The sequence below is a fragment of the Astyanax mexicanus genome, chromosome 4, assembly GCF_023375975.1.
Source record: "Astyanax mexicanus isolate ESR-SI-001 chromosome 4, AstMex3_surface, whole genome shotgun sequence".
NCBI classification, from domain to species: Eukaryota; Metazoa; Chordata; class Actinopteri; order Characiformes; family Acestrorhamphidae; genus Astyanax; species Astyanax mexicanus.
In genome coordinates, this window is record NC_064411.1 from 47,453,714 (window position 1) to 47,467,025 (window position 13,312).

Genomic DNA, 13,312 nt, shown 5'->3' on the forward strand with positions numbered 1-13,312 from the left:
CACAGCCACACCAAACTCGAGAGGGAAATAAAGGATAGAAGCAGAAGGGAAATGAGAGCCGGAGCTCAGAGAAAAATCGGGCAGAGATTCACTCTCATGAGCTTCAAAGATCCAGCCCCGAGGACCTGAATCTCAGGGTTTATATAGGGGCAAACCCAGGTGGAGTGGATCAGGTCTGATTAGGGGCTCAAGACCTCCCCCTGGCGGCCGAAGAAGCACTCGGCCGGCCCCTAGCCATTACAAGCACAGCCAACACCACGTTATAAAAAGGCCACCACGCCATCTGGCACATCTTAAAGCTTCGAATACACCAACCTTTTCTTTCTAAAGCATCCGCGACACAATTCAGGACACCTTAAGATGGTGTACACACCAATAGGGACACAGCCACACCATCCAGAACAACATAACATATTAAACATATATATATATATTTTTTTTTATCTGACCAAACATTTAAATGATCGCCGATCACCATCATTCAGGACTTTTTTCCGGCCACATTTCTTTCTCGAAGATGATTTAATAATGCGTTGGAAAGTTCTTAACCCAATTTTAGTAATTTTTTGAGCTTGATGCATGCCAGTGATTTGACCCTTCTCAAACAGACAATCTTTTCCAAGATCACGGGATGTGTCTTTGCCATGATTGTTTAGGAAATGTGAAGCAACTCCTTGCTCCAGTTGGGGTTAAATAACTTGTTGCCAGCTGAAACAAAATCACCCATGCTGTAATTATCCAGTAAGGGGTTCGTACCTATTTGTTTGGTTTAATCCAGATGTTGACTTTTTTATTCAGGCAGTGCAGTTTATTGGCTTACCTAAGACTATGTTCACATTATAAGCCACATTTCTCAAATCCGTTTTTTTGCTCAGATCAGATTTGGCGTTGACGTTTCACATTCACAAATGTAAGTGATCTGTTTCTATGTGTAATGTGGACAAATCTGGCCCTGAAACATCTCACATGTGCACATTAATACGTATATAAACATCTCCTTCTTCACCAATAACATGAAACGTCATATTTGAGAGACGACTCGTAGCTTTATAAAGGCAAATGGATGCGTTAGCAGCTCATGTGTGGAGCATCTTTTGCTGGAGTGGAGAAACAGTAAACAGCTGGTCTGTAGTTCATGCTCAGGTCGAGGAGGTAAAAAAAGAACAGGCGGTTTGCTTTTGCTGTTTTTGCAGCTATAGCTGCACAGCTGCACCAAGATATGTTTGGGCACGAGAGAGAAGCACAAATCGGATTTTTGCACGTTCACACAGCCATTAAAAAATCTGATGTGGGCCACATTGAGCAAGAAATCAGATTTGAGTCACTTCAGCCTGCTAATGTGAATGTAGCCTAAGTAGTGGCCAAGCATAATTCATACAATTTCCCATGTATCTATGCAGATGCTGCATGAAGAATTTGGTCAGTTTATAAGACTTTTGTAGAAACTATTTGTGCTTAAGACGCGAGCACGTTTTATAGTGCTCTTAAAAGTGCTCACTCATATTGGAACGCGGCCTTGACAACGGAGCCTCTAGTGAGGTACAGTTTATGGGCGGAGGTAAGGCGGGCCTAGAACGAGACTTAGCTCGCCAGCAACGAATGAAGTTAAGGGAGCTGAAGAGTGGGCGTGGCCTCGTAGTTCCTGCTGAGAAGGAAGCCTGAGTGCTTGAGGATCTAAGCGGGACTGTGCTCAGGTACAGGGCTCGAGACCAGGTGCTATAAGCGCTGTATGGTGGGACTGCTGGCCGTTTACCTGTGCTGACATTTACCTGAGGGATCATCTGAGAGCTCTGAGTGCCCAAGCGGAGTCAGGTGACTTTATTCAACACACTTTTACACTGTTTTTTTGTGAGGAACTAACTTAGGTCACCTTTTCTAGAGGAGATGCAACATAAACAGCTAATTAAACTAATTAAATAGAAGTCTTATTCTTTAAATGTGCAGATTAAATAGCGTTAAAATGTTGTTTCTGCAATAAAATAGGTTAAAATTAGTAAAAGAAAAACTATCAGGTCTGAAAACTCCTGCACACAACTGCAGAAAAAAAATGCTTGTACTCGAATTCAACATTCCACCTTAAATCCTGCAGCCGTTACATTGGAACAATACGTTTACAGCGGTTCCACTCAGAACAGGCGCCACTGGGGAGCTGCTGCTCTATTTAAGGTGGAACGGGGAATTCCAATAAACAGCTGCGAAGAGGAAGCTAACTTTAGCCTCGTCTTTTACCCTAACCCTAACCTAACACATCCAACATCTGGCAGCCCAGGAACTGAAATCTGTGAGCTACAAGACTTTCTTCTCTTTTTAGGATAAATTTAGCTCAAAAAGTTAAAAAGGGCTAAAGGGTTGTGGTGTGTCTGCAGCTTCTAGATAACTAAACTAACAGAGAACGGATTAGGAACGTTCAGCAACGATTTTCCCCCAAAGAAGGTCCAAAAAAGGTAAGTTTGTAACCTTCAAGGGAAAACAACATTTCAGGAACGTTTAGAAATTTTGGCAGAACACTTTCTCTGTTACAAACTTAACAGTTACCCCGATAGCAAGTATACAGCTCTGAAAAAGAACTATTTAAAAATTTTACCAAATTGAAAACATCTGGAATATAATCATAAGGAAGATGGATGATCACAAGCCATCAAACCAAACTAAACTGCTTGAATTCTTGCACCAGGAGTGGCATAAAGTTATCCAAAAGCAGTGTGTAAGACTGGTGGAGGAGAACATGCCAAGATGTGTGAAAACCGTGATTAAAAACCAGGGTTATTCCACCAAATATTGATTTCTGAACTCTTAAAACGTTATGAATATGCATTATTTGACATCTGAAAGCTCTGCATCTTTTTTGTTATTTTAGCCATTTCTCATTTTCTGCAAGTAAGTTAAGCAGACAAAACATATTTAAGGTTCTTACTCTCTGCAATAAAAAAAAAAAGTAAGGTTACAAATCTCTGCATTTTGTCCACACTCTACTTACACTTTCTTAATTAGAGTTTTAATTGCTTATTTCCTATCCAGCTGTTGCAGGGCAATGCAATCTGGTTTTATTATAAATTGTTTAATGAATGTGATAGTATATGTTTTCCACTTTAATTAAATGAGGGTTTTTATTAATGTTTAAATGAAGTTTAAAAAAATAAACTTTCTTTGCTTTTTTAATGATGCCTACCAAATGTGAAAAGTCTGTATCTGATTGTGAGAATAAATAAATTAAAGTTAAAAAGAATTAGAAAATGTTCTAGGAATGTCTAGAAAACCTGACACATTGAGAATTCAAAGAACCAAACGTCGTAATGTTTAGAAAACATTGTACTGATTAAATTTTTTTATAGAAGTATAGGCTACTAGGTAACTTGGGTGCTACTAATATAAACATATATAAACTATTTTAAAATATTTTCAAATCCATCACAATTGCACTCAAAAACATAGAATAAATGCATTTGCTGTGGTCAGATGACAGTATTGGAATGTCTTTATATGATTTATTTTAGTTTTTTAGCTAAATCTAACTCATATTTGTGGTTTGCTCTAAATATATTGTTTCTCTCCTTCTACTGTCTCGGACTTTGGGCCCACATTGCCATTTTGGATCACGGATTTGTGGAACCTGTCATCTCGTCCACTGGGTAAGTCCAATTTTCCAAAAAATCCAAGCTACTCTTAGCTGGTGTGCAGAATCACCAAGAGCAGCCATCAAATCAGTTCCTTTTCTAGGAAATTCTGCACGTGTGCCTCACTGAATGCAGCCTCTGTGTGTGCTTTGTGGTCAGGGACTGTCTTTGAATTTTGGGCAAAACCTCCCTTCAGATCTTGGACTATTTATGGAACAGGAAACCCCCAGCGCTTGCCAAAACTATTCTGAATGTAGTAATTATCAGTAATGTTCCTGTGCTCCTTCTGATCTGCTCTGCTGTTTTATTGCATCTCAGGATTACTGTGCTGGACAACATCTTGTGATGCTTTTGGATTTTAGATTCACGATTGGGGTTTTGTATTTAATATTAAATGATTGTGGTTTAATATTAGTAGATATGAGGAGCTTTTTTTCCCCCCCTTTTTTTTGGTCATGTGATCTCCAGCTGATGTGTCAGAAGTGTTGGCAGTCTGTAGAGAAGAGGAAGTGATCCTGTTCTGTCTTTGGCTTTCATTTCCCATTTGAAATCACCTCATTGTGCTGATGCTGAACAAGCTTTCAATCATTTAAAACAAAATATTTTTATAGTTTTATAGTTTTATTCCAGGTAATTTTGGAGCATTTCTATTGGTCCATTCAATAAATACTTGACACAATATAAAGAACAACCACCAGATTTACATTATGGCAAAAATGGAGATACAGGGTTTTAAATGACAGCAAAAACACTAGGAATCAGTAGAGCCTCAATATGAAATTTCTGACCGGCCACATCTGGTGAAGATGTTTATATTAGTAAGTAGTGTCTTTTGTTATTCTTAGTAACCCAAACTAAACTTTGATTTTTTTTTTTCGGCTCCTTTAAGCTCCTATTTAATCTGAGTGTTGTTGGCATTACAGGAAACTCTGCTCACTATGATTTAAATACCCACAATGCCCATTCAAAAGTAACAAAATAAAATAATCTAGATTAATGTGCCATTTTATATTTGATCTTTTAATGAGGGACAAATTAAAAATTCCCTTCAACTTGAAATCGATAATTTCAAATTAAGCTCATTGCTTTTTGAAGAACCTCCAGCTTTTGTAACTACTGGCATACATTTTTTTAACATGAAGTAGAGTATTTTATGTGAAAAGCCAGTAATCAGTTGTCAGAATAAATGCATAAATGTGACAAAACAATATTCAAGAAAACCTGTACAGGAACTTCCAGAAAAGTTGACAGATTAAATGTTCTAAGAACCTAAAGTCGTTGTATTTATAAAAAGTTATTTTAGACCAGAATTAAATATTTTTTGTTAGAAAAATATTTATTTGTAAAATAAAATATATTTTGTTAGGCTAAATAAAGTAATGGAAGAATAAACAGTTTTCATTATTACAGTAAATTCAGAATAAATATATATTTTTATATTTTTTAATATTACAGTGATTATATGGAAGCTTGAGGTATTTTTCTGAATTTACTGTAATCATGAAAAGTTTATTCTTCCATTACTTTAAAATGTCTAACAAATGTAAAAATCCATATTCAATTGTGATAATTTGTGTAGAAATGCAATTGGACAGTACATTAATTTATCAAAACAATGCTCAGGATAAAAAGGTATTAAACCTTATAGCAGCACTGTTGAGGCAAAACCTGTTTAAACTTCTTTCTACATTTAGTTTCCACAATTGTGGAGCAACTCTTGAAAAGCTTTCTTAAGTTCTGATTGAAGGTGTAGTGTTCTTAACGCTCCTCTCTGCCCTTGGGAACATTGGCCTGAAGATGAAAGGTCACGTGAATGAAGCGTCATTGCATTTTTTGAGCTGTTATCAGGTGTGCGGGTGATAACGTGCTGCTCAAAGGTTGAAGATGTCCAAAGTCCATGTTCCTTCTTTCTTCAGGTGATACCTGAGGCTAAAAGGGGCGTAACGAACCTCAGCACTGACTTTCTGTCCCGTTTTTCTCGGGACTTCAGCTGAGTTGGCAATGCCCAGTTTCAGCAGATCTAGACTTTGCCCGGTGGAGCTGTTCTTGAGCTGACTGTGCTCGATTTTCTTGCCTCAGATCCCTGTGTGTGAACTGTGCTGTGTGAAAAAAACACAGCCGCTGTCATATCTAGCGAGAGCAGAGATAAGGAAGCTCCAATTGACCCTACTCACCTCCATGGATGAGCTGGACTCAAAGGCATGAAGCTCCTTTTGACCATATAAAGAAATGTCGCTTAGGAAGCAGAAACTCCTTATCAGCGGTATTAATAGTAGAGAGAGGTGGACTGGTCTGTACTGGTATGTCTTGGAAAGCCACACGAGTGTTGCACTGGTGAAGGCGATACACCAGTGCCAAGAAACATGAGGCTTTCTATAATTGGATTTGTTCTCCAGTAGGGCTGCCACAAACGATTATTTTTATAGTCGACTAATCACCGATTATTTTTTATGATTAGTCGACTAATCGGATCATACGTTAATTGAATATAAAACACAGTTTATCACAATAGAATGCAGCTGCTATTACACAACCATCATTAGATTTCAGCTATATGCTAACTAAAAATAAAAACAATTAAAATCATAGTTCATTAAACCTTTAATGAAATATGCAGCTTGTTGTAACAGACAATTATTTTACTGTTTAGCATAAAGTGTAAACAACTGTGTAAAATAAGGATAAGGCACTGGCATTTATGAAACATCTCAACTGTGAGGTTGTTTGAACTATTATGAAAAAAAAGTATATTAATAAAAAATGCCTCTCTGTCCAGATATTGTGTACATTACCGTCTCTCTGTCGCACTCAGTGTGTCTTTAGTTTCTGACCGATCTTGTTTTTCTGCCAGTTCTTGGGCTCCCTATCTCTTTATAAAGGCGTTTTTCCCCGTCCGCGTCCCAATTCTCTAGCCAGGGCAGCGGTCTGCACAGATCTGATTGGCAGAGGAGAGCGTTTGGTGATTTTACACCACACATGACTGATCTGTGAGTTTACTGCACCGAAAAGCACTGAAAACAGAAGCCACTGTCAGAATGAAATCCTTCTCTGTAGTTTATCGGTTTGGGACGGCATTTGTGACAACGTCTGGGTCCGGATCCGGATCGCGGTCCGCCTATTAGTGACCTCTGTTTTAAAGCTATCAAGATGAGTAAGTTAAGTACTAAGTTAACGCTCTGTTTACGCTAATTTTAGCAGCTAAATAGCAATTTAGCTTCTTCGTCATTTAATCAGCCACAACATGCCTCCTTTTCAGGTGCTCGTGCATCGCGGTTGTGCTGCCGAGGAAGGCAAGTTCTTCATTGCAGATATTGCATTGCACGCGTTTCACTTTTATTTTCTTGGTGATCCCACACTTTTGAGTTCTGTAGCGGGGTAGCCATGAAACCAGAGCCTGTCTGTATAATGTCCTGAGATGTCGTCCACTACCTACCCCGGTTTCCACTACTGCGCATGTGCGTCCAGGACAGAAAGGCAGTCGCAGCAGTTTGGAGAGAAAAACAAAGAAAAAAAAAAAACGACTAATCGACTATTAAATTAGTCGTCGACTATTTTAATAGTCGACATAATCGTGACTAGTCGACTAATCGTGGCAGCCCTATTCTCCAGTAAGGGTGGAACAAAATATCGATATTGCGATGTAGAGCTGGGCGATATGGCCCCCCCCCCAAAAAAATCTTCGATTTAAAAAAAAAAAAAAAAAAATCTGATTTTCGATTTAAATAGATTTTTTCCCCTACTAAAAATCAAATTAAAGATGAGAGAGAGGGGCGGGGCTAAGCTTACTCTGAAGTACAGCAGCTCACAGGGGAGCGTCGGTGGTGAAAATTAAAACTCAGAAAAAAAAATCGATTTTCATAAAAACACATTGTCTGTAAATTCAATAAAATTGATTAATCGCCCAGCTCTATTGCGATGTATCATATCGCTTTTGCTTGCCTGCTATATTCGAAATATATTGCATAAAATATTAATATTTTTATTGAAACATAAGTGCTCTAAACTCCCTAAGACTCACCCCAATTAGACTTACTATTAGACTTGGGGTAAATCTGCGGTGAAGAATACTGGTTGTCAAATTCTGTAAAATTGACACCAATAACACAGATGTTGTGAGCTATCGTCAAGAATTGTAAATGTCTTGTGATATATCAAGTATCGCAGAATCACAGTATTGTGATATCATCATTATCGTTGTCAGCATATCGTGATATCGTATCGCGAGATGCCCTGTGATTCCCACCCCTATTTTGCAGCCATTGCTTTGCTTGTTTGTGCAGATATTATTAACATTATAAACATCAAAAAGCTTTTCAAAAAACTATGTAAAACCTATTTTGAAGGTGTTATAAAGAGTTATTTGAGTAATTTCAAAAAGTAATTTCTTCCATAAGATCTTTGCAAATTTGTGGTAGCCAAGTTTGGACTTTTAAATCTCATTAAATGTTTTTCTGTGGAATCACTCAAAGAACCCTTTTGTAGAACCTTTATTTTTAAAGGTGTTTTAAGAGCTTCTGCAAAAGGGCTGTGTACAAGCATATACATGTTAATCAAAAATGTATACTGTGTTTTTGAGAATCAGTACAATGTTGCAAAACACAATATTGTGTTGATGAAGTGTATTCATATTGATAATAATAAATCAAAATCAGTAAAAAACTAAATTCATAGCCTAAAATTTAATTAACTCTTTTAAAGCTAACTTTCAAAATATTAATTTAACCCTCTACTGCACATGTTGATGATACATGCTAAAATATATTCCACATCGTTTCTTGGTTCATTTTGCCACATTTTATCGATAAAAGTTTTTTTGGAACCCCCTGTTTTAAGAGCTTCTGCAATAGGGTTGTGTACTGGCATAAACCAGGTGTTACAATATGTTCATGATACAGGAGTTCTGATTTAATATATAGTTGTATATTTTGATGCTGTAAGCAAGGTTAAAGTGTTAATCAAAAATGTGTACTGTGTTTTGTTGCAAAACATAATAGTGTGTTAATGTGGTGTATTAATATTTTGCAGTGGACTGTAGACCTAAAGCTACTTTTAGTAGTAGTACTAGTATTTAGTGGTTCTAATGGTTTGAAAACAGAGATTATACACTAATATTAGAATCGTGAGCCGATACAGAAATTGAGACTACATCTGTTTGGATTAGCATTGTACAAAAATACTCAATTTATATATATTTGGTTGGAAAAGTGTTTATTTAGTTCTAAATAAGTCAAATTATACTATGTAGATTGATTAAAACACACAAAAAAATAGTTAGACCGTTATATATGAAGTAATCTATAAAATCTGTTTTTGTTTACAAAATGTAGTTTTTTATTAATAGATTGTTATGTTTTAATAATCAGTGAATTATTGGTTAATTAATAAAATACAATGCTTTTTTTTTTGCTACAGTGCAATTTTTGCTATTGCCTGTGTAATGCAGTTGATGCATGAATGAAAATCAGTAAAAAAACAAAAAAATGTATTACCGATTTTGAAGCAAATTTTCTGAATATTCATTTAATTATAACTTCATATATTCTGTTTTAATTTTAATTATTTACTGTTATATTAGAATCATTTAACCTAATTATCTTCTATAAGAATTGCTTTGTATCATAGTTTATATCATAGCATCGGTTTTGTACTCTAAAGTAACATTAACACTGTATTTGTGCCTCAAGTGTGTCCTGTTTCTATCAGGCACACACTGTTAAGTGTCTGTATTCACTGTAAGAAACAGACACTTGAATAACAGTGGTGAACAATGGTTAAAGGGCAGCCTGTCATCAGCAGTCTTGTCACTGAAGATGGGGCGACAGTGTTTCAGACACTATTGCAGTGTTAAAGGTCAGAGAGGAGGAAATTTAAGCAGAGATATCGGGTATTCATCTGTCTTTGTTATCTTCTTTGTTGAAGATGTGGTACTGTATTGTACTTCTGTTACAGCACTGATTGCTTTATTCTGGGGTTTCTGCTGCTGTGATTAAAGCCATCGTTTCCTTTGTTACTGTAGTTTTAAATGGGATTATCACAAATCTTATCAGGTAATCATTTGGTGGTTTACACTCCACTGTTCCAGCAGGGTGAGGGGTGGCGCAGCAGAGTCGGTACAGTATCAGCGCTGCCACCTTTTCCTGGAGAAAACTAGGATTTGATTCCTCTGTCAGGCAAACTTATATTAGATTTTTACTTGTATTGGAGTCTTAACTAGGGATGAATATTTGGCAACTAATCTATTTTTAGACAAAAATGGCTAAAAATTACACCTATCTTGGAGTGAGGTACTTCTTGTAAGATAGCAATGGTAAAATATTAAAATAAAATAAAAATTCATAAGGAAGCACCAAAATAAATGTTTTTGGCCTAAACTAAGACAGAACTAAATTAAAATTTTGTCCAAGAGCTGAATACTAAATATAAGATTTGTCACAATAACTATTTGTGTTTGACGATACATTGTCCCAGCACTTATGATAAATAATATATTTGGTCATTTAAAATATCATTGCACACCACTGGTTATGCAATTTTATGCCAATTAAAATGTAATTGCATAAAAATGCATTTTTTTTACCAGTTTAAAAGGGCACATACAATATTTTTATTAATAAGAATGTTAAGACAAATTTTATACCAACGTAAATAAAACCTAAATAAATCAGTAGGTTTTTGAGCAAAGTTGACTTGCCATCTCATTTACTTTAAGGGGCTATTCCTGCTACGAAATACACAATAGGCAATATTATATATCATTATTATATTATATCACCATTGCACAAATGAAATAGCCTTAATTTATCTTTGTATTGCGTGTCAAGGATTACATCATTGTTTGGCATCAATTATTCAGTTGTTTTTCAAATAATAAATTGAAAAAGAAAATCAAATGTATGTTGCTCTCTCAGTAAAATACATGTGTATATATACAGACTATGGAACATATTAATCATGTGTAGATAACGAGTTCCATGTTATTTAAGTGGTTTTGAAGCTTCATTTCTCCTAAGCAGATTTCTTCATACGTCTGACGGTGCGTCTCTTCATGTGACTGAAGTGCTGAGCTGTTTATTGAGATGTGCATGAGCGGCCATGTGATCCTCTCTTAGATACACTTGCTGTGTCATCTTATCATATTAACCATACCCAGTAGAGGAAATGGCAGCTGATAACTTGTTAAAAATGTAATAAATATAAATGAACTTGTTGTAAATCACTAGGGTTAAAAGTCACATTGCTTCACCTACTGAACTTCTAATAAATCCAGGGATAGAACATTTCTTACCCCACTGATCCTGACCTGGCAGTGTGAGTTCAGGCTTTTAGAGATCAAACAGGTTAGCATTAACTTTCACCAGTTCTGTACAAGAAATACAGCATTAGTTATTATACCTATATTTGTATATAAATCCACGTGTATGAGCCACATCCAGTAGGGGTGTAAGCAAATATCAATATCATATTGTATTGCGATAATGTGTTTGGTAACACTGTATCGTGCTCAATAATATAGTGGAAAATTCAGCCATAATTAAAAAAAAAAAAACATATATTAGTAGATTTCAAAAAATCAGTAAATTTTACATTTCATTTGTAAATCAAGGGATCAGAGTCTGGAGGAAGAGTGGAGAGAAACACAGTCCAAGCTGATTGAGGTCTAGTGTGAAGTTTCTACAATCAGTGATGGTTTGGAGAGACATGTCATCTGCTGGTGTTGATCCACTGTGTTTTATCAAGTCCAAAGTAAAAAAAAATATATATATATATTGTTCTATTTTTAAAAGGCAGTCTTTTTGAAGTATTTGTTTTGCAATTTACTGTATTTACTTAAGTTGTGTACTTTTTTTTAATGTCGTGTTTTGACATATTGCCAAGAATATCGTTAATGCAAAAATACCCTGAAATAATATAATATTATTTTAAAGCCATATTGTCAACCCCTAGTATCAATTAGAGGTCTAGAGGGCATCATCGTATTAAGGGTATAAGAGCCCACTATTTTAAATGGATAAAAATAAACTTTTCTTTTATTTAGATTTTATAAATATGTTAGTGTGATTATACTATGACAGACTTAAATTTATAATTAAAATTTTATGTACAGAATCACAATTATATCTCCTTGCTTACAGTATATAGCACAAGATACATATCGTATCCGCCAGTTCTTGCCAATATACAGCCTTTACATCCAGTGATGCACTCCCTCAGTGTCCTATAGCAGTATTAACCCCATTGAATCCTTATGCAGAAATTAGGTGTGCGGTAGAGCTGGGCAATATGACAATATTTTATCGTATCATTAACAATTTTCTTATCATATCGCCCATATGAATAATATATCATCAGTACTAAAGGACACTGACCCTCCTGTACATTTCATAATTAAGGCTGTTAAATTTTGCATTAAAGAGTATTTGAATAGCAGTTTTACAAATCTCCCACTGCTGATGCATTAAGCTGTGAAATACTGTATACTGTGATACTGTAAACTGTGATATTTTCAGTCTCGTACCTCTGCAACCCTAGCAGAGACTGTGGTGAATCGTTTGAAAACTAGTGGGTTTAGCATGTCTTGTGGTATCCCACAGAGTTCTATTTCAGGCCCTGTGAAAGTTTTGACATTAATGCACTTTTGACATTAATGCACTTATCAGAGTGAGCTACTAAAGTATGGGCTTATGGATAGGGTTTAAGGGGTTAAAGTAAAGTATTCCTTCCAACTCTGACTATGTACAGTTCATATATTTCAGTGTATATCTATGAGAAGAACATTAGAGCAGACCTGTTCATTTTTTACTATCATTTGTCAGATGATCTGTATCTTTCTAATGTGTGACTTGTGCTCGTACTGGTGCTCTTTTAATGTGTTGTCCTTCACACTTGCTGAAAGCAGCCGGTCTGTAATGCTGAGAAGGTTCAGGCTGCAGTTATGTCAGCCATGCAGAGGTTACAGTAGAAGGCACACGTTGTTTATGAAGTCAGAGAGCATTGCTGAAACTAGGCATAAAGATCAGTCATGTGCCGTACACACACAGCCCAAATGCTGCCAACTTATCTGTCTTTTATCTCTCATTTTATAGAGCAGCCATCTGATGTAGTGTGCACTTTATTAAAGCAACGTTTCTTTCATCTCAAGTTCTGAGAATTAGTTTAATTTTTCCTGTCATTTTAGAGCTAATAAGGCGTGGCTGGACTTTGCCTTTGCATATGCAACCAACCAAGCCTATTCTGTAACTGAAGATTTAATATTTCCTCATGTTCTCTAAGTGTTCTAGCCTGTGTTCTGTGGTTAAATCAAAGAACTGAAGGTTTTCAGTGTAATTGCATTTGATAAAGTGTTATCAGCTTGTTGGAAAGTCTCTAAACACCTGATTATTCAACATTTATTTTAGATCAAGTCTATAAAAAGGAGTTTATTAGTGTGTTGGTTGTTGCTGTATAAACTAAAGAGAAATGATGGAGAAAATGAGGGGGAATTTGCCTCCGAATGATCTGGCAGTAAAAGGTGTTTTCAGTAGCTCTAGGTGTGGGAACTGGTTTCAGATTCTCTCTCTGTCTCTCTCACTGTCTCTGGCTGCCTGCCATACATGGCTAATGTTACAGCTTGAGATGTGGAGAACAGCTACAGGTGTCCTGCAACTCAGTGTCAAGGAGGCACAACGCAGTTTAACTCCAACCAAAACATGAGCCGTGTT

At 36.1% G+C, this 13,312-nt stretch overlaps 1 protein-coding gene across 3 annotated transcripts in view; it reads left to right on the forward strand.

The window, feature by feature from the left end:
* Nucleotides 1-1,636: 1,636 nt before the first annotated feature.
* epb41l3b (erythrocyte membrane protein band 4.1-like 3b) overlaps nt 1,637-13,312 on the forward strand; it is a 73,276-nt gene continuing 61,600 nt past the window's right edge. For 2 of the 3 annotated variants that reach the window (XM_049478847.1, XM_049478848.1), the window contains exon 1: nt 1,637-1,812. The gene's annotated coding sequence lies outside the window, so the exon portion shown is untranslated. Of the gene's footprint in view, nt 1,813-3,055; nt 3,630-13,312 lie in introns of those variants that run through there. The other variant, XM_049478838.1, reaches the window with a different exon arrangement.